General features: G+C 39.5%; 2 pseudogenes; one reads left to right on the top strand and one right to left on the bottom strand.

Moving 5' to 3' along the window:
• Window positions 1-5816: 5816 nt before the first annotated feature.
• LOC149122737 (myotrophin pseudogene) lies at window positions 5817-6182 on the bottom strand (annotated as a pseudogene).
• A 2167-nt stretch (window positions 6183-8349) lies between these two features.
• LOC149122736 (transmembrane protein 184C pseudogene) overlaps window positions 8350-20764 on the top strand; it is a 34042-nt pseudogene continuing 21627 nt past the window's right edge.

Genomic DNA, 20764 nt, shown 5'->3' with positions numbered 1-20764 from the left:
GGACAGGCTAGCATCAAAGTCCTGCACCAGTCTGGATTCCATCACCTCATTGGCCAGAGGCATCTTCAGAGCCCAGGGCATCCTGGCTCCCTCCGCACCTCAGGAGACACCGTTTCTTGTACAAAGGCATGGAGTGTGGTTCTAGTAATTGTGCCAAGACAGCGAGGAAACTCCAAACTGAGCGCTCCCAGTGCAGAGCCCACCTTGAGCCAAACTGGCACAACAAATTGCCCATACCCTTGGCTCCTCCCTCTCGGATGCTCTGACTGCCAAGAATACCCCCTGGCCAGCTCTCTGGAGCCTGAGGCCTCCCCTACTCAACTATCCCACACTGAACTCCCACGTTCCCTCCCCGAGGGCTATCCCTGAGCTCCCAGCAGCTGCTTGTCGCTTTTCTCTCAGAGCATCAGCAGCTACCCACAGCAAGCCTGGTGCTCCCACGTCATCTTCCACCTTTCCCCCCGCCCCCTTCTGCTGCAAAATCCCCTCCCTCAGGGGACCCACTCTTTCCCAACGAGGCCTCACTTCTGGTCAGCCCAAGCTCACTTCTAGTCATCCCTTCTCAAACTCACAGCTCTTAGAACCAAGTTGAGGTTTCCACCGAGCCAAATCCCCACCCTTCGCAGCCCCTCACAGCCTTGAAACATGGAAGGAAAAAGTCCAGCCCTGGATTGAAACCCAGACTCGCCAGGGCCCTCCATGGCCCGCCACTCCAGCGCCAACCAATCATGGCACCCTCTCCCATCGCTGGGCTGGCTGATGTCTAGGTTTTCTCTCAAGGAAAAAGATTTAAATGACTCTGTATTAGCTGTGTTTGTTGTAGGTTCCTTTCTCTGTTGACTAGATTACAAAACTCACTGCATTGTTGTTGTGTTTTGTTTGTTACTCTTTTCTCAATTTTTTTTAATTGCATGCTGAACTTTATGAAATGCTTTTAAACATGTGACCAAAGGGAACATGTGATTTTCTTCTTGTAGTTTTTTACCTGCCTGGGTGACTTGTAAGGAATCTTAACCACTCTTGCATTTTTTATTATATATTGCTTGCTATTGATTTTTTTATGTTTTATATGTGATTTCATTTATTAATATTTTGTTTAGGATACTTTTAGCTAAGTTTATGAAAGGGATACTTTTAAGAAACTTCTTATTTCAAGTTGTGGTAAATCTATATCATTATCTATGCAATACTGATTTTCCAAAACAAATTTTATTTTTCTGTAGCACAATTCAAGTTCATTCCATTTTTTCTTGCACCACAAAACTTTAACACAGTATTATTTAGCATTCAGATGTACAGGAACTAGGATACTCATGAAAGACCCAATTGTGTCAAAAGTATGATGTTATGAAAAAAATGAACTCAAATAAATCAAAATGCACAAAGCACTAGTCTTGCTCCATTACTGCTTAGAAAGATGATCGTTTCTCCATTTACAAAATAGAATCAGGACAATTTAAATTTTTTTAAATTTTGCATGCAAAACACTACAATTGCTTATTTATTTATGAGGGCACTCTTTCCAGCTTCTACTATACACAAATTGAGTATACGATATTGCATGGAAGAAAACAGTAGCTCAGTTGAAGTGCTAGGGAAAAAAATCAAATAGATTTTTAAAAAATGGATTCTAAAACAATAGAATTTTAAAAAATGGATTTAAAAATCCATTATCTGTGGGGAAAAATAATCAATGAATAAAGGGCCTAATTGTTTGCAGCTTTCACCTTCTGCATCTACCTATTATTTATTTTTATGCCCAAAAGGGTTCAGAAAGTTGGCAATTACTTGGGATACTCAGGTGTTGTCAATGAACTATAATTGCAAGAGGGACTTTGTTGGTACACTACAGTCAACAGGTAAATCACCTGTTTTTACTTGAGATAGTGCCTATGAAATGACTGGTTTAAAACAAAACTACAGAACATGCAAGATCTTTTCTGAGAGGTAGAACAATATTTTAGTGGAGAACAAAACTTAACCTTTTGTTACTGCATGTAGTACAAAAAGCAGACAGTTTTAGCTTCCTTTACTCAAAATATGAACATTAAGTGTTGTGAATTTATCTGCCAAGTGGTTTAGAAATATATTATAAATAACCTACATAAAAATTGTAAACAACCATGGTCAGTCTATACTATTCTATCTTTATACGTTATTTTCTCAGGCAATTGCTTCGTAATTATGGGGTTTACAAAATGGCTGAAATAGAAGAGGGAGGGCAAGATAGCCTCTTCTGCATTACAAGAACATCAGATCAGGACAAAATGTACAAAGAATGCCAATGGCTTCTCTACCATAATTACATAGAAAGCAGACCAAGTTTAGGACAACACACTCTTTACAATAGCCAAACACAAGAAAACACAAGAAAACACTTGGAAAGTAATGGGTAAAACTCAAGCCTTTTGATTAGCATTATGCCAAGAGGTGGAACAAAGATACCCTGGTGTACTATGTTGATAGTTGTAGACTGATAGAATGCCCTCCAGGTTCAATGAGGATGTCCAACTCTATTAGGCTGCATTAAGTTATCAGAACTAGCTATATATATCAAAGTATTTAAACCACCCTTTGGTGATTGTATTCTTGGATGTAAGAAAATTACAGGTTTAGGCTAGTTTAAGTGAAAAAGCCACAGGATTAAAAAAGGATTCATGGGAGAAAACCCACACATACTTACCCCCCCCCGCCACACACACGCCAACCAATTAGTGACTGATCAGTAGAACTTGTTATTAGCCAAACTGACCATTTTTGTTCATGGTTTAACCCTACTGTAGAATGAATGCTACACTGCTTTAAAAATCATTAATTCTTTATTATTTGCAATCTGAATTTAAGTCCCTAAATGTATCCTCCTTCCCCCTCCTTTAAAAATTTGAGGTATATTGCATGAGATGGCCTTAAGGAAAAACTCCAGTATTCTCAATAAGCTTAATAAGCTTACATGACAAAGGAATCTTAATATCTTAAATTCAAGATAACAAATATAAGGGTATGCCTATGAAATAAATATCTGAAGATATGTATAAATTTTCTCAGGAAGGTCATAAGAATATCATTTTAGAGAAAGGTTCCTCCTTCTTTGAAGACCTGTTCTTTCCACTGGGATCTCACTCACAGAGATCTTTCATTTAGGGTTTTTTTTTTTTTGCCAGAGTGTCTTGGCTTTCCATGCCTGAAATACTCTCATGGGCTTTTCAGCCAGATCGGAATGCCTTTAGGGCTGATTCTGAGGCCAGAGTGCTGTTTAGGACATCCACCATTCTATGAGTCTGCTGAGTATCTCGCTTCCCATGTTGGATCACTCTCCCCTTTATTTATTCTATCAGTTAGTATTAGCAGGTACTAGACTTGTTTATGTGCTTCCTTTGACTCTTAGTCCTTTCATTATGATCAATTGTGAACTGAAATTGATCACTTGGAATAGTGAGATAGCATTGGTACATGCCACCTTGATGGGATTAAATTGGAGTCCCCTGGTATGTTTCTAACTCTACCATTTGGGACAAGTCAGCTTGAGCATGTCCCAAATTGTACATCTCTTCCCTCTCTTATTCCTACTCTTATGTTTAACAGGGATCACATTTCAGTTAAATTTCAACACTTAAGAATAACGGTGTATTAATTACAGAATTAAACCAGTCATATTAAGTAGAACAGACAAAAAAACTACTAAGAGGGATAATGTATTAAGTTGTTCATTAACAGTCAGGGCTATGCTGATCAAGTCACCGTTTCTCATAGTGTCCATTTCACTTCAACAGGTTTCCTTTTTGGTGTCCAGTCAGTTGTCACCGATCAGGGAGAACATATGGTATTTGTCCCTTTGGGACTGGCTTATTTCACTCAGCATGATGTGTTCCAGATTCTTCAAAGAAGGAGGTACCTTTCTCTGAAGGGAGGAGAGAACCTCCACTTTGACTATGACCTTGTCTAAACAAGATAAGAGTCGGTGAACTCAAAAGGCTTCCATAGCCTTGGAAACTCATGACTGGATCATAGGGAGATTACTGATGCCATAAACAGGAGTGTCAATTTGTAAAGTCAACAACAGGAGTCACTGTGCACTTATTCCTCATGTAGGATCTCTGTCCTTAATGTGCTGTACATTGAGACTTAATGCTATAATGAGTACTCAAACAGTATATTTCGCTTTGTGTTTCTATGGGGGTGCAAACTGTTGAAATCTTTTTTAATGTATACTAAACTGATCTGTAAAAAAAAAAAGAAGAAATTATCAATTCCCATCTTGACTCTCACTGGGATTAAACATGACAATAGGTCTGATCTGATTTCATCATCATTTAAAAAATCATCTATTATTTTTCACTTTATGTTTGTGTGGGAGCAAACTGTTGAAATCTTTACTTAATGTATGCTAAACTGAGAATCGAAAATGAATATATATAAAGAGAATATATATAAAGAGAATCGAAAATGAATCTTGATGTGAATGGAAGGGGAGAGGGAGTGGGAAAGGGGAGGGATGCGGGTGGGAGAGACGATATGGGGGGGGGAAGCCATTGTAATCCATAAGCCGTACTTTGGAAATTTATATTCATTAAATAAATTAAAAAAAAGAATATCATTTTAGGGCACTGTATTCTAAGAACACAATGTGAGTATATTTTGAAGTTGTCTCATTTTATGCAATGTATGATCTATAAAAAAGCCAATAAATATATGTAGGTAGGTTGGCATATGTTCAGCAGAAACCTATCACCAACTCAGCGGAACCTGGTAACAACCACATTTTTGAAGGGATGAGGTTAAATTTGTCCAAACAGTAAATCTTACCCCAGTGATAGCTTTGGCACACTTAATAATCAGCATTCAAGATGGGTCTGAGACAGGCATTCCAAACAATGTTCCTTGATTCTCCAAAATAATTGAGGTCAATCCATTCAAATATAAAATAAAGAAAATCCATAAGGTACTAACAAAACTGCTCTCTCTTTATATGATATTAACATGCATATGTCTATGATTCTATTTTTAAATCCCCTTTAACTACTAGCATGAGTTTGAAAGTGTTTCAATGTTACATAAGTGTCTGAATCTAGAGGAGAAAAAATATGCATACTGGAATGATTTCTCCTTTAGGATTTTATAAATTTAGGATTTCATAAATAAAACTAGTCAGTTTTATTGAAAGAGACATGAAATCCATGTGAAAGGGGAAAGAAAATCCAAAGTTCAGTCACCCAGCAATTTAGGAGTTTGTCCACCTCACCTTAACTGAGCTTTCACATAAAGCAGGAGATCGTTGAGGAAAGATGTGGTCACGAACCACAGGCAGTGCTCTTAACAGTGCCAGGGAGTCCCCAGGAGAGTGCATTCTTAAGGCAGAAAGCTCTAGCTAATTGCTTATCTCAGCACCCTACGTTTACATCACAGCAGCCACTACTGCTTACAGCTAGGGCTACCAAACATGTGGAGTTGGCCTTTGTACAATTAGACTTCCAACACAAACTAATTAAAACTAATAAAAACAAACTAGATGGGGAGCTGAAAAGCTCAAATGTTCCTGGTATATTTTATCTTTCCTCTCTCTGGGGTTGTAAACTGTGTAGTTCATTAGAAATGGAAAAGAGGCTAACTTGATCAGGAATCCTAGAAAAGCCTGACCATGCTTTCTTCCCTCTCCTCCAAAATATTGTTTCCTTTTACTTTTTCCTTGTAGTCTGACTTGTTATGCATTTATCTCTCCCCTCACCCCTGAAGAAGTATTTAGCTGAACAAGCTGGCAGATAGAGAGTGATAGGCAGCAGTGTGAGGCCACAGGAGAGTCATTCGTCTGAATAATCAGTCCATCTATCCATCATTGGAGAAGAGCTTTGATTGCCTGGTTGTCAGTGGCTTCAAAGGCAGTCAGTCCAACTGGACCTTTCACAGTCTTATCTGCACCCTTTGACAGAAGCAATTTCACACAGGAAACATGACCTTCATAGACAGCAGACAGAAGAGGGGCAATATGATGTTTATCTGGAGCATTGATGTCTGCTCCTTTCAGCAGCAAAAATTCCAGGACTTCAAGCTGCCCACAATATGCTGGATTATGAAGAGGCTTCCTTCAACCTTCTAGTGTCCTGTTGACGTCTTTTCCCTTGGCCACATACTCTTTCACCTCACCCAAGTCTGTTTTTCAGGGCCCACACAAACTCTTTGTCGCACATTGCTGCAGTGGGGAGGGCCACTTGGTTGGGCAGAAGACAAGGAAACGGTGGCAGCAGCAAGCCAATATTTCCAGGTGGGAGTGAGACAGGGTTGAAGGAAGCCAGAGAGAAGAGAGGTGGATTATGCTGCCAGACAGGCGAGGCAGTTGGTCACAATGACCGTTGGGGCAGGAGAATGAACTTTTTTGGCCCCCAGGCCCAGCAGAGCAGGTTCCGACTGGCTGAGAGAAGCTGGAGCCCCAAAAGAAATTTTAAAATATTGTCTGCTTATTTCCACTTGGGGTAGGTCTGGGAAACTTAGATTTGTCTTTTCTTCATAAAAAGTTTGTAGTATTCTGTAAGTCTGGATGCAAAATTTAGATTTGTGTGACTTTCCCAATGGTTTCCTTGGATCTTTATAGACTGTTCTTAACTGGAGATTCATGTGATTTTTTTTTTTTGCCTTCATGGCTAGACTGGGTTTCTGGGTTTTTGAGAGTAGGGCCATGATTTTTATTGCAGTGCAACAAGAATAAGTCACTGTCAACACGACATCACTGCCGATGTTAGTCTGGAACACCTGGTGGCAAGTAGTATTTTTCAGGTTTCACTAATGTGAAGCTACTCTGTGCCTACCTCAAGCCCTTTTCCATACCCTACTCTTTTGAAGTAGGTCACTATGTATAGACCATGCTTAAGGAGTAGAGAGTTAGACACATATCCCTGAGGGTGGAATTTATTTGGGATTCTTTGCCTGGAAAAATTGTCTCCTCATTTATTTATGTATTCAATCAATCATTCATGTCACTGTTGATTCAGGAATATTTACCTTATACTTTGAATATTATCCAATAGTAGGGGCCTTCAAAGATTTCACAGAAAATATACATTATGAAAAAAGAAACCTATATATAGATTTTAAAATATTGAACCAAAATAAATATATCTTAATTCAATTTACCACAAAATTTTCAAGTTCCTATACTAATTCATTTATATTATTACTTAAATTATTCCTGTTTTGGCCACTGGGAATTTTTCATCTGGTTCCATTGTCATGCCCCCTCATCATGGGATCATTTAGTCCATAGGGACATATCTTATTCTCTGGCACTGTAAGATGACCCAGGCTCATATTTGTATATCTCCTTGCCTAAGACTGAGACTCACCATTTTTCCAAAGAGCCCTGGATCCTTTAATTTGAGAAATTCTTTAGAAATCAAGATCAGGGCACAATGCATATTCAATGCTCCTGGGCTGTTGTTACTTCCAAGCCCTATCAGCTGCCAGAGCTGCTTTGTATAAGTTGAAATACTAGGCTTGAGATTAATTATGGGGTCCCAGAGTAGGGACACTTACGGACTATGATAAATAATGCTAACCTTCCATACAGAAAAGGCAGCAGTAACTTAGCTACCTAACAAAATTGTATAAGAGCCATTTTCTTGAGAAAACGCTTAGTAATAAGAGGTAAGTATAATAAGAGGTAAGTATAATAATAAGAGGTAAGTAATAAGAGTTGCTACTGTGTCTGTTCCACATTCATGTTGGAGCACAATGGCTTTTATACTCTTTTATGGTTAGGCTTCTATGAAGGTTGTTAGTGGACAGGCAAGGGAGAATCTTCTAGCATCATGATTCTAAGGTTTTTCATTTTGTTTACAAATTGTACTAAAGCATGGCTTCTCTCTTTTCTGGAAGCTTCCATTCTCTTATTCTTTTCATCATATATTTGAACTTTCTTTACTTTGCTTTTAGTTTTGCTCGCATTCACACTGGATTCTCTTCCCAGTGGATCTTCTTCATTGTATTTCTCTGCTCTGAAATAAGTGCATGAACTGGTAACTTTCATGAGTTACTTCCTAGGCCCCACCAGCATCATTATACCTTCCAGAAAACCTGCAACTCTTTACCACATTCTCCCTTTCAGCTTTTCTCCTAAAGGCTGGATGAAGACTTCACTTTTGTTAGAGATTTTGGTTCTGGAATATTTCTTACTTTTTAAAAAATATTTTTGTGGTTATGTGTATAGGCACTGTAGTTATTTAGTCCTTTTGAGATGGTTTTTCTAGCAGGGGCAAATATTTGGTAAAATGCTTATACCTCCATCTTTTGAGGAGGTATTTCCTGATATAGCAAAACCACTTTGAAATAGTGATCTTGATACCACCTTACACAAATTCTGCCATGACCCAAGCCTCATCAAGGTTTTTGGTAATGACAAGTAAATTAAGGCCCATGGTTTATTAAATAAAATCTTCAAAAACTCAGTGGGCCTTTTGTCACTTTGATTCCAAACAGTACCTTGTTAGAAGTAATTTTCATGACAGATATGAACCACATTTTTATTACTTCTCTCCTGTTCATGATTCTTCATCTCAAATTAAAGGAAATGTCCTTGGAACAGTGGGAAAATGATAGTAAAAAAAAATCCTTTCCTTCAATGTGGTCTTTAAATTTTAGCATACTATTTCCTTAAAAAGTCTTACTCAATTTTCATTGTCAAAGTCTCAGTAAATTGGCTGCTTCATGATTGAGGCTTGAAAACAAATTTTCCCATCTTAGAAATCATCACATTGCTGAACACTATTGTCTTACAATTATTTCATGGAATCATCTGCTCTCACACAATTTCTAACTACTAAATAAGCATTTTACCAAACATTAGCCCCTAAAGCAACCTTTTTCTCCAGGGCTAGGATCTATTGAATTATAATGTCTTTTTTTTCCAGAGCATTAAAAAAAACTTAAACCATTTTTACTTAAAAATATATTGTCTGTACCACCTTTTTTAAATACGCTCTATGATTGAAGAGTCCTGCCATTCAGGCCACTTCTAAATGTGTCCTGAATAAGGTACATGAATCTTTTGCATCAACACATATTGGCAATAAACAGGCAAGTCCATAAAGTAAAAATTCAGACAAACACGGTAGTCCTGTTTGTTTTGAAAAATTGATTTAGAAGTGGACAAAAACATGCAGTTGACAATACATAAGGAAATGTCTACTTGCTATGTCTGCGAATTTTACTGCTTTTCTAAAAGAAATCAGGAGATATATTGCTCTATGAGAATGTGATATATCCTGAGGGGCCATGGCCATTTTGCAGTCATGGAAGGGGTGGTTGCTGTGCTGTGATTACATGCATATACACTTGTAAATAATGGGTCTCTAATGGATCAAACACTAACTTACCAATCAGAACATGAGTTCCAGGTACAGAAATGAAAGCACATGTAATCCGTGATGGTTGCAGGTATATGGTATTGAGGACACTGTAAGACAGACAGGGCCTGCACACAAAGGGGTTGAAAGCACAGAAGGGAATAAAGAGGATACAGTAAATCAGTACTTAGAGATAATTTATACCCTTCAATGATTATGTTAAAGTAAAACACCAAAAAGCAATCATTACAGCTTTCTTGTCAAGAATTATAAAGAAAAAACTCAAAGAATATGGAATTAAATAAGAAAAAAGATAACAACAGGCATAATGAAATGCTGTAAAAAAGTACAGGCAAATAAGCAAGAATAAAATTTTTAAGAAATGTTAGCAAAAAAACCAAAACCAAAACCAAAACGAAACAAAACAAAATGTTAGCAAAGTTAATAAAAGATTATTAAAAGTGATTAAGGAAACAAAAGTAAAAGTCACACAAATAACCTATTTCAGGAATTTAAACAATCATTCTTTTGTAGAAATTATAGCTTTTACCAACCCACTTAGAGAAATGTGTGAAATCCTTAGGAGTAAAATTCTGACAAAACAGATAAAAATCTACCATACTTTGAAAATAAAATTCCCCAAACACAAATATAACATAAAATAGAAAAATTCCTACATAAACCAAATAAGTTGAATCGCATTTTGAAAGCTACAACCAACCAAGAAAAAAAGTTAAACAATCAAAATTTCAGAACCATACTTACAGGTATATTCCCAACTTCTAAGGAAGAAAAAAGAAACCTGTTTCTCAAATCTATGCAAAGTGGAAATAAGCAGAGAATACTTTTTCATTTCTTTTGAAAAACCAGCATTACGTCAATGATGATGCAAATGTACCAGGACATGAAATAATTTTTAAAAGCATACCTTTCATAAACAGATACAAATATTCTAAGCAAAGTATTATTATAATAAATGAAATGATATAGGAAAACATAATAGATTGATCACAACCAAGAGATAAAAAATACAAGAGTTGTCAAGATTCCCAAAACAGCCATCCAAATAGGTGAAAAATGCAAAAAGACAATCACATGATTGTTTAGATTACATGTTGAAAACATTTAATAAAATTCAACATCGAATGAAAAAAGCCTTACCATCAGTAAAAACAAACAGAAAGTAACTTCTTCAATCTGATCAAGATTAAAAGAAACCTACAACAACCAAAACAACTAAAACAGGATCATTGAAAGCTTTTCCCTGGAAGTAAGCCTACACCCGGATGCCACCACTGTTTCTTTTCAACTTTCTACTGTAAGGGCAATCAGGGAAATAAAATGGCATAAACATGTAAAGTTCAATTTCTCAGGAATAAAATTGTGTGTATACACACACACACACAATTACATAGGATGTCACTAAAATACATAGATAATTCATAAAATCTAAAAAGAACTACAACTGATAAACAATATTACTGGAAAAATTAATGCCCAAAATCCACTAATTACTAAGTACCAGCGAGAAACAAACAGAAAATAAAAGGGCAAGAGACAGACTAGAAAACAAATATCTACAAGAGAGATGAAAGAAAAAAATAATTGAATTATGCAATATCTGTTAGCATTCTTAAAATCAATATGAAAAATCCCATAGAGAAAATGAATCAAAAATATGAAGAAAATGAAAAAGATCCAAGCCAATAAATAGCCAATGCTCTCTAACTCACCCTAAGCAGGTTACTGCAGCCTCCAGACTGGATTCTCCCAGGAAGACCCATGGGGAGGCAGGAGGGTCCCAGCAGGTGGCAGGATCCCACTGGTGAAAATGTGCATCCCTAGAGGAGGCCCTTGGCACCTGAACCCAGGCCTCGCCTCTCTGCCTATCTGGTACGGCCTGGAGTTCCCATCCCTGATGTAAACAATGCTGATTTGTTGTGTCTTCTGGGTCCTGCGTGCTGACGGCTATGCAAGCTGTCCAATCAGGTGTCATGGCATCACTGCCACATAATCACTGGATTATGACAACATAAAAGTGTTCCAATTTCAAGGAGGAGAGAGGTCCAAAGAGCGGTCTCTGCCTCTGTGAGACTCTGGAGCTAGTGCAGCATCTGCTGTTCTTTGACATTTTCCACTCAACACAGCCCATCCTGGGTGCCTGGGAATGGTGAGTGTGTGGGGCCAGGTGTCCAGAGTTGGGGAAGGTGTAGCTGGGGGTACCTGATGGCAGGACGCTGGCTCCCAGAGGTCATCTCTGGAACCTTGGGCTCCATCTCACTGCCCACACAGAACCTCCCTGGGTTCCTTGTGGTCTACAGGGTGGGGCCTGGACTGGCACCCTGGACCCAGGCACACTGCCCTGTCCCTGTTAGCAGAGAAGTCTCGGGCCCAGAGCCATCTGTGGCGAGCTGAGTGGCAGCAGCCCCACTTCTCCTCTGATTGTGCAGTGTGGATGGAGTGGTCACTAGGGAGAAGCAGTGCTGTGTGTATGGGGTTCATGCACATGAAGAGTTGTCATCTGTGAGGTCCTCAGTTCCTCCTTTCTTCTCATGTGGGAAATAGGGTCTCAGTTCCAGGACCTGGCCTTTCTGCATAGCTTTCTGGGAAATACCCCATTAATTTTAGTATGTGTAATTATTAACTAAAAATAGTGTAGAATGCCTAACGATTTCTACAATTTATAAGGAGGTTGAAACTGTTTATATTTATCAAGCAGTTTTTATGTGAGACTGTCAAGAAAACTTGAAGAAAGTTCTACATTATTACACACAATCCATTTTTTTAGAGATCATATAAATAGATGTTTTTGCACTGATATTTGGTAAATAACAAAAGATTTCCCATGAGACTTTTTGTAAAGGAATTAGGACGCATTTCATTTAATGTCTCCATTTTCAAATATTGTTTATAGCCATTGACTATATTCCCACTAAACTAGGGTCGTTTTGCATTTTAGGCATTAAATGTTTTTTGGTGAAGTATTAAGACTTTTTTACTGTAAAGTGTATTTAAAATGTTATCTCAAAAACTAAAGAAAAATACAAGGAAGAAGACTAGGAGAGAGGATGGATATATCATTATGTTCTTAGAATTGTGTATACAAGCCATATTGCATCTGTTTAAAAACACCAATTTGGCAAATATTTAAATGTACAATATGACACATATTTAAAACAATATAGTGAGACATTGTAGATACTTTTATTTTGATTATCATTCTTATCTAGGAGATCGTAAAGAAGTCCTATTTTCTCATGTTAAAATAGCCTAATATGGCTGGCGCTGCAGCTCACTTGGCTAATCCTCAGCCTGTGGCACCAGTACCCAGGTTCTAGTCCTGGTTGGGGCACCAGATTCTGTCCCTGTTGCCCCTCTTCCAGTCCAGCTCTCTGCTGTGGCCCAGGAGTGCAGTGGAGGATGGCCCAAGTGCTTGGGCCCTGAACCCACATGGGAGACCAGGAGGAAGCACCTGGCTCCAGGATTCAGATTGGTGCAGCGTGCCAGCCACAGTGCACCAGCCATAGCAGCCCTTTGGGGGGGTGAACTAATGGAAGGAAGACCTTTCTCTCTCTCTCTCTCTCTCTCCCTCTCTCTCTCCCTCTCTCTCTCTCTCTCACTCACTGTCTAACTCTGCTTGTCAAAAAAATAGCCTAATATATTAGAGTGGTAAGAGTTCTTGGCTCCTGGCTTCAGTATGGCCCAGTCCTGGCCATCATGGCCATTTGGAGAGTGGACCATCAGATGGAAGATCTCTCTCCCTCACTGTCTCTATAACTGCCTTTAAGATATATAAATAGTTTGAAAATTTTCCTTAACTTCATTCTAAAATGTGTCTCTGTTTACATGTATGCATTAATGTGCATATCATGGAACATTTGGAAAATTTAATATAGCATATGGGAAGAGATCAAATCTCCTTCTATATTCAGTCACTTAATATTTACACACAGATACATGCATATACATGTATACTTTTACAAACAAAACCATGACCAAAATAGACATGCTACATTGTAGTCTACTTTTCCTACTCAACAGTGTGTATGTGTTTTTCCTTTCAGGTTGTTAACTATTCTTTTTAAAGGTCGCAATTTTAATTGGATGAAAAAATTAACCTCTCCTTTTGACAGCTTCATTTTTAACAATATTCTATGATGAATAATTATAGTAAACACCCTTCATATAACTCATTATTCATGTTTGATTTTTAAGATTAGACTGCTTTGTGTAAATTGAATTACTAAGCTTGAGGTTAATTATATATAAATGAATGGAGGGCCCAGCACTGTGGCATAGCAGGTAAGCTGCCAACTGCAGTGCCGGCATCCCATATGGGTGCTGGTTCAAGACTTGGCTTTTCCACTTCCAATCCAGCCCCCTGCTGTGGCCTGGGAAAGCATTAGAAGATGGCCCAAGTCCTTGGGCCCCTGCACCCCTCTAGGAAACCTGGAAGAAGCCCCAACTGTTGTGGCCCATTGGGGAGTGAAACAGCAGGTGAAAGACACCTCTCTCTCTCTCTCTCCCTCTCTGCCTCTGCCTCTATGTATCTCCTTGAAATAAATAAAAAAAATCTTAAAAAATTTAAATGAATGGAACAAATTTAATATATTTCACATATATAGTTTTAAGAGAATAATGATACTTCTCACTCTACCCTCCCTCTCTCCCTCCCTCCTCCTTCCTTTATTAATTTCCTCTTAATTTTTACAGTGACATAATTTTAATTTACTTTATACACAAGCTTAACCCTCCACTAAATAAAGAATTCAACCAGTAACAAGCTGTAATTCAGTAAAAAGCAAACAAAAAAAATCAACCAACCAAACAAAAAACAACCACTGTTTCTCAAGAGTATAGACCAGGGCAGAAAAAGTCAAATATAACAAATCTCAATTTTCATCATGTGCACTACATTTCTTATTCTGTATATTAACCATAATAAATCAGGGAGACATATGCTATTTACTTTTATGGGGCTGGCTTATTTCAGTAAGCATAATAATCTCCAGTTGCATCTAGTTTCTTGCAAAAAAAAAGGATTTAATTTTTTAATGACTGAGTAGCATTCCATTGTGTGTGTGTGTGTGTGTGTGTGTGTGCATCTCACAATTTCATTAATTAGTTATCAGTTGATGGACTCCTGGCTTCAGATTGGCCCACCTCTGGCCATTGTGGCCATTTGGTGAGTGAATCAGCAGATGGTTTCTCTCTCTCTCCCTCTCTCTACTGCTGCCTTTAAAATAAATATTTTTTTTTAATAAAAGAACTATCCTGTGGTTTCCATTGAAAATCCCTTTGACCAGAATGACTGGCCACTTGGCCCTCATTCCTTTTGGATATCGACATCTGGATCATGGAGGATGACCTCATCGTCACAACCCCAGGAGGACTGCCCAGGCTGTGGAGAAGAAGGGCTGAAGTGGAACTGCTCCTGAAGGGCAGCTAGACTGGTCCAGTAACCAACCCACTCAGGCCTGTAAACTGGTTCAGTTTAATGGCTGAGGGGTGACTGTGCTACACTCAGGGAAGACACAGCACACATTCATCACAGACCTTGTGGTGGGGCTCTCACAAGACACAAGACTGGTGAACCCTGCCGCTTGGAGCAGATGGCCAAACAAAAAACTCATGAGGATTGAGGTAAAGCTACCACTTGCAGTGCTGGCATCGCTTATGGGCACCGGTTTGAGTCCCGGCTGCTCCACTTCCAATCCAGCTCTCTGCTGTGGCCTGGGACAGCAGTAGAAGATGGTCCAATTCCTTTTGCCCCTGCACCCATGTGGAAGACGTGGAGGAAGCTCCTGGCTCCTGGCTTCAGATTAGCACAGCCCCAGCTGTTGCGGTCAATTGGGGAATGAACCAGCAGATGGAAGATCTCTCTTTCTCTCTGCCTCGCCTCTCTGTGTGTGTAACTGTGACTTTCGAATAAATAAATAAATCTTTTTAAAAAAGTTCCAATAACCTGAAGGCCATGTGAGAAACAGGAGACCCTGGGACTCTGCTGGACACACCGTAGCCCTTGAGACCATTTCCCTGAAATAAGCACTGGTGCTAAACAAGCAAATAAAATCAATCAATCAATCAATAAATAAATAACTGTTACTAAAATTTGCTTTCTGTATTCATTTACATGCTGAAAAACTTCAAAATTAATTGACAGGATACAAGAAATTGTTTAGAATTAAAGAGTTATATTAGGATAAGTTTGTTATAAATAAGAATACACTACATGCTTTCAATACATAGGGAGGGGCCAGCACTGTGGCATAGCAGGTAAAGCTGTCACCTGCAGTGCCAGCATCCCAAATGGGCACCGGTTCAAGTCCCAGCTGCTCCCCTTCCAATCCAGCTCTCTACTATGACCTGGGAAAGCAGTAGAAAATGGCCCAGGTGCTTGGACCCCTGCACCCTCATGGGAGACCTAAAAGAAGCTCTTGGCTTTGGATCAGTGCAGCTCTGGCTGTTGTGGCCATCTGGGGAGTGAACTGTGGATTGGAAGAGTTCTCTCTCTGTAACTCTGCCTTTCAAAGAAATAAAGCTTTTAAAAAAATATAAGGAAAAATACATTTTCAGAATAATGATTCCCAAGAAAAACACTTGTGAAAAAGGTTTCTTTTTTTCAAACATGGAAACATCATGACAGAATTTACCAAAGGACCATGACTTATTTTAGATCAATCGCAAAGGAAGATGAAAGGTATCAACTGATTTTCTAAAATTCTGAAATGAATCTTGAACTAGAATTAAAATTATGATAGCTAAATGCTCTTTCACTGACTTTAAGGAGAGAGAAAAGCTATGAATCCTATGACAAACTTTCCCAATAGAAATATGCAGAGGAAATATCTGCAGATTCAAAATGATTGCACTGGGAATCATGACTATTGATTATAAAGGGAATTTTATCAAAGTGCAGAATTTGAAGGCACATGTCCCAGGTGCAACACAGAAGAGAGGTGGGGAGCTATACGAAGTTCAGCAGGCTAAGGTCTATAGTGGCCTTATGCAATGGGAATGTTTATAAGGGGGAAAGGAGATTGAAAAAGTCACTTTAAATATGTTTATAAGCAAAAGTCTTTATCCCATATCAAGTGAAAAGAAGAAATGTGACCAATTGGCAAGTTTTAAGGAAACCTGATATTGAGTTAAGAGAGATTAGTGATTTTTTTTCCCTGATGAGAAAATGAACTTTTCAGGAAATTCTGAAAAACTCCTAAAAAAGATTTATTCATTTATTTGAAAGGCAGAGTTAGAGGGGAGAGAGGGAAAAGAGGAGGAAAGGAGAGAGAGATAAAGAGTGAGAGCAACAGAGAGAGAGAAAAACACTCCATCCACTTGTTCACTCCCCAAATGGCTGCAACAGCTGGGGCTGGGCCAGGCCAAAGCCAGTATCCAGCAGCTTCTTCTGGGTTTCCCATGTGGGTGGAGGAGGCCCAGTAAGAATTGGACCATCTTCCACTGCTTTCCCAGGAGCACTAGCAGAGAGCTGGATGACAAGTGGAGCAGCTGGGATTCAAACTGGTGCCCCTGTGGAATGCTGGCACTGCATGTGGTGGATTAACCTTCTATACCACAGTGCCAGCCCTTTGAACAAGTCTTTTTTTATTATTTTTATATAGTAAATATAAATTTCCAAAGTACAGTTTATGGATTATAATGGCTCCCCCCATAATTTCCCTCCCACTTGCATCCCTCCCATCTCCCACACCCTCTCCCATTCCATTCACATCAAGATTCATTTTCAATTATCTTTATATACAGAAGATCGATTTAGTATATATTAAGTAAGGATTTCATCAGTTTGCACCCACACAGAAACACAAAGTGCAAAATACTGTTTCAGTACTAGTTATAGCATTACTTCACATTGGACAACACATTAAGGACAGATCCCACATGAGAAGTAAGTACACAGTGACTCCTCTTGTTGACTTAACAATTTGACACTCTTGTTTATGGCGTCAGTAATCTCCCTAGGCTCTAGTCATGAGTTGCCAAGGCTATGGAAGCATTTTGAGTTTGCTGACTTTGATCTTATGAAGACAGGGTCATAGTCAAAGTGGAAGTTCTCTCCTCCCTTCAGAGAAAGGTACCTCCTTCTTTGATGGCCCCGTTCTTTCCACTGGGATCTCACTTGCAGAGATCTTTCATTGAGGTCTTCTTTTTTATTTTTTTTGCCAGAGTGTCTTTGCTTTCCATGCTTAAAATACTCTCATGGGCTCTTCAGCCAGATCAGAATGCCTTAAGGGTTGATTCTGAGGCCAGAGTGCTATTTAGGACATCTGCCATTCTATGAGTCTGCTGTGTATCCCGCTTCCCATGATGGATCGTTCTCTCCCTTTTGATTCTATCAGTTAGTATTAGCAGACACTAGTCTTGTTTGTGTGATCCCTTTGACTCTTAGACCTATCAGTGTGATCAATTGTGAACTGAAATTGATCACTTGGACTACATGCCACCTTGATGGGATTGTATTGGAATCCCCTGGCACGTTTCTAACTCCACCATTTGGGCAAGTCCCTTGAACAAGTCTTAATGCCCACTTGCTAACACTAGTCCTTTACTGGGATAAGTAAAATTATATAACACTTATAGGTCATTTTCTACTAAAATATGTGAGAAAGTTAATATGTTTCTTGGTATATTTGAAATGTCACAAACACACCGGGAAGTCTAATGAAATTTAAAGTTGCATTTTCTTGATATTAATATGAAGATATTATATCAGTAATTATTCTAAGAATACCAAACATTCAGTGATCTACAGCAAGAAATACGTAATTAGGGCTTGTGTTTGTGAGGTGTAGTTCACTTGGGCTAGACTCAACCAGTCTCACTGGGGCTCACTTATATATCTGGAATTCATCGGATGGCAGCTAACCTAGGATGGCCTCAGCTTTTCTGACTAGGGCACCTGGGCTCTACATCTGGCTCCATACTAACAGACTCCAAAGAACACAGTCATGATTTTTAAACTCTAGAAGGCTTGCTCAGGTATATGGTTATGGCCACGATAAAAGATCAAGAGCATGGGTGGAGATGTACAAATGATTTTCCAAATCTCTTCTTCTGTCTTACCTGAACACATCTCACTGTACAAACCAGGAAATGTGGGTGGTATCTAGAGAAGAGTGGGAAGCCACAAGAATGCTATGTGGCAACAGACATGAATAAAGGAAAGCTGAAGAACTGGAGGCATTTCACGCAATCAATATGCTGCACACCTAAATTTTCAGATGAGTGACTAACATGTTCCATTCAGCAAGTCAACAAAATGTACTTATTATTTATTTATGAATATTTATTTTCTTTTTTTAAAAAATTGTTTTAAATATGACAAAGTAATTGTAGACCAAAGCCCTATCAAATAAATGATTCCCATATTCAAATTTTCAGTAAATTATAAGAAATAGCATTATATTCTCATATATAAATGACTCCTAAATACTTTTTAAAAAATTTATTTGACAGATAGAGAGTGAGAGAAAAAGGTCTTCCTTCTGCTGGTTCACCCCCCAGATGGCCACTGCTGTGCTGATCCAAAGCCAGGAGTCAGGTGCTTCTCCCTGGTCTCCCATGCAGGTGTAGTCACCCAAGCACTTGGGCCATCCTCCACCGCTTTCCCAGGCCACAGCAGAGAGCTGGACTGGAAGAGGAGCAACCAGGACCAGAACCCGGTGCCCATATGGGTTGTTGTTGCCGCAGGCAGAGGACTAACCATGTGAGCTACTGCACTGGCCCTGAGACAGCTCTTAAAATAACCAAAGTGTGGCTGGCGCCACAGCTCACTAGGCTAATCCTCCAACTTGTGGCGCCGGCACACCGGGTTCTAGTCCCGGTCAGGGCACCGGATTCTGTCCCGGTTGCCCCTCTTCCAGGCCAGCTCTCTGCTGTGGCCAGGGAGTGCAATGGAGGATGGCCCAAGTCCTTGGGCCCTGCACCCCATGGGAGACCAGGATAAGTACTTGGCTCCTGCCATCAGATCAGCGCAGTGTGCTGGCCACAGCATGCCGGCCACGGCGGCCATTGGAGGGTGAACCAATGGCAAAGGAAGACCTTTCTCTCTGTCTCTCTCTCTCACTGTCCACTCTGCCTGTCAAAAAAAAAATAAATAAATAAAGGTGTAAAATACAACAATATTGAGTCTAGTAAAACTAGATTCATCTGGAGAAAATCTCAAGGTCATGGAAGTGAATTTCTCCCCCTCTTGAAAGTTTGTTATGCTTAGTGACTGGTTTTCAAAGAATGGAGTAGTGAAAGAATGAGAAAACAAACATCATATAGTGAAGAACCTGAAAACCGCTACAATGCTTGGGGATCATGGTTGACATCACAAATGAAAAGTCATGTCAGTAGCATTTACCATTAATTTGATATGATAAAAATGACACTTCAGGGGCTGATGCTGTGGCACAGCAGGTTAATGCCCTGGCCTGAAGTGCCAGAATCCCATATGGGCACCACTTTGAGACCGACTGTTCCACTTCTAATCCAGATCTCTGCTATGGCCTGGGAAAGCAGAAGAAGATGGGCCAAGTCCTTGGGACCCTGAACTTCCAGGAGACCCAGAAAAAGCTCCTGGCTCCTGGCTTCTGATCACCACAGCTCTGGCTGTTGAGGCCAATTGGAGAGTGAACCAGCAGACTTAAGACTCCCCCTTCTTTCTGCTTCTCCTCTCCCTGTGTAACTCTTTCAAACAAATAAGTAAACCTTTAAAAAAAAGTGACACTTGGAAGTGGAGCAGCTGGGATTCGAACTGGCACCTATATGGGATGTGGGTGCACAGAAGCTTAGCCTACACTACAGTACCAGGCTTTACCTGCTACATCAGCTAGCCCCTGCTCCACTTCTGATCCAATGCCCTGCTAATGTGCCTGAGAAAGCCAGTGGAGGATGGCCCAAGTTCTTGGGCCCCTGAATCCACATGGGAGACCTAGAAGATGCTCCTGGCTCCTGGATTTGGCCTGCCCTAGCCCTAGCCAATGCAGACTTTTGGGGAGTGAGTCAATATATGCAAGGTCTCTCTCCTTTTCTCTCTCTGTCTCTCCCTCTCTCCTCTCTCTCTAATTATAAATAAGTAAATAAATAATAAATAAAATAAATATTTAAAAATTTTTCAATTGTTCTTTCCCAACCTTAAATGGTATACTTATATTACATGCAATATCATCCTTTTGAACCAACATTCTTATTTTTTAAATATTTATTTGTTTACTTGAAGGACATATGACAGAGAGAAAGAAAGAGAACAGTTTTCCATTTGCTGATTCACTCCACAAATGGCCACAATGACTGGGGCTGGACCAGGCTGAAGCCAGGAGCTAGGAATTCCAACCTAGTCTCTCATGTGAGTGACAGGGGCCCCAGTACTTGGGCCATAATACACTGCTTTCCCATGCACATTAGCAGGGAGCTGGATCAGAAACAGAATA

The sequence above is a fragment of the Oryctolagus cuniculus genome, chromosome 13 (assembly GCF_051225735.1).
Source record: "Oryctolagus cuniculus isolate XC-2025 breed Fujian yellow rabbit chromosome 13, ASM5122573v1, whole genome shotgun sequence".
NCBI classification, from domain to species: domain Eukaryota; kingdom Metazoa; phylum Chordata; class Mammalia; order Lagomorpha; family Leporidae; genus Oryctolagus; species Oryctolagus cuniculus.
The sequence above is the reverse complement of the archived record's forward strand: the minus strand, read 5'-3'. Positions and strand labels throughout refer to the sequence as shown.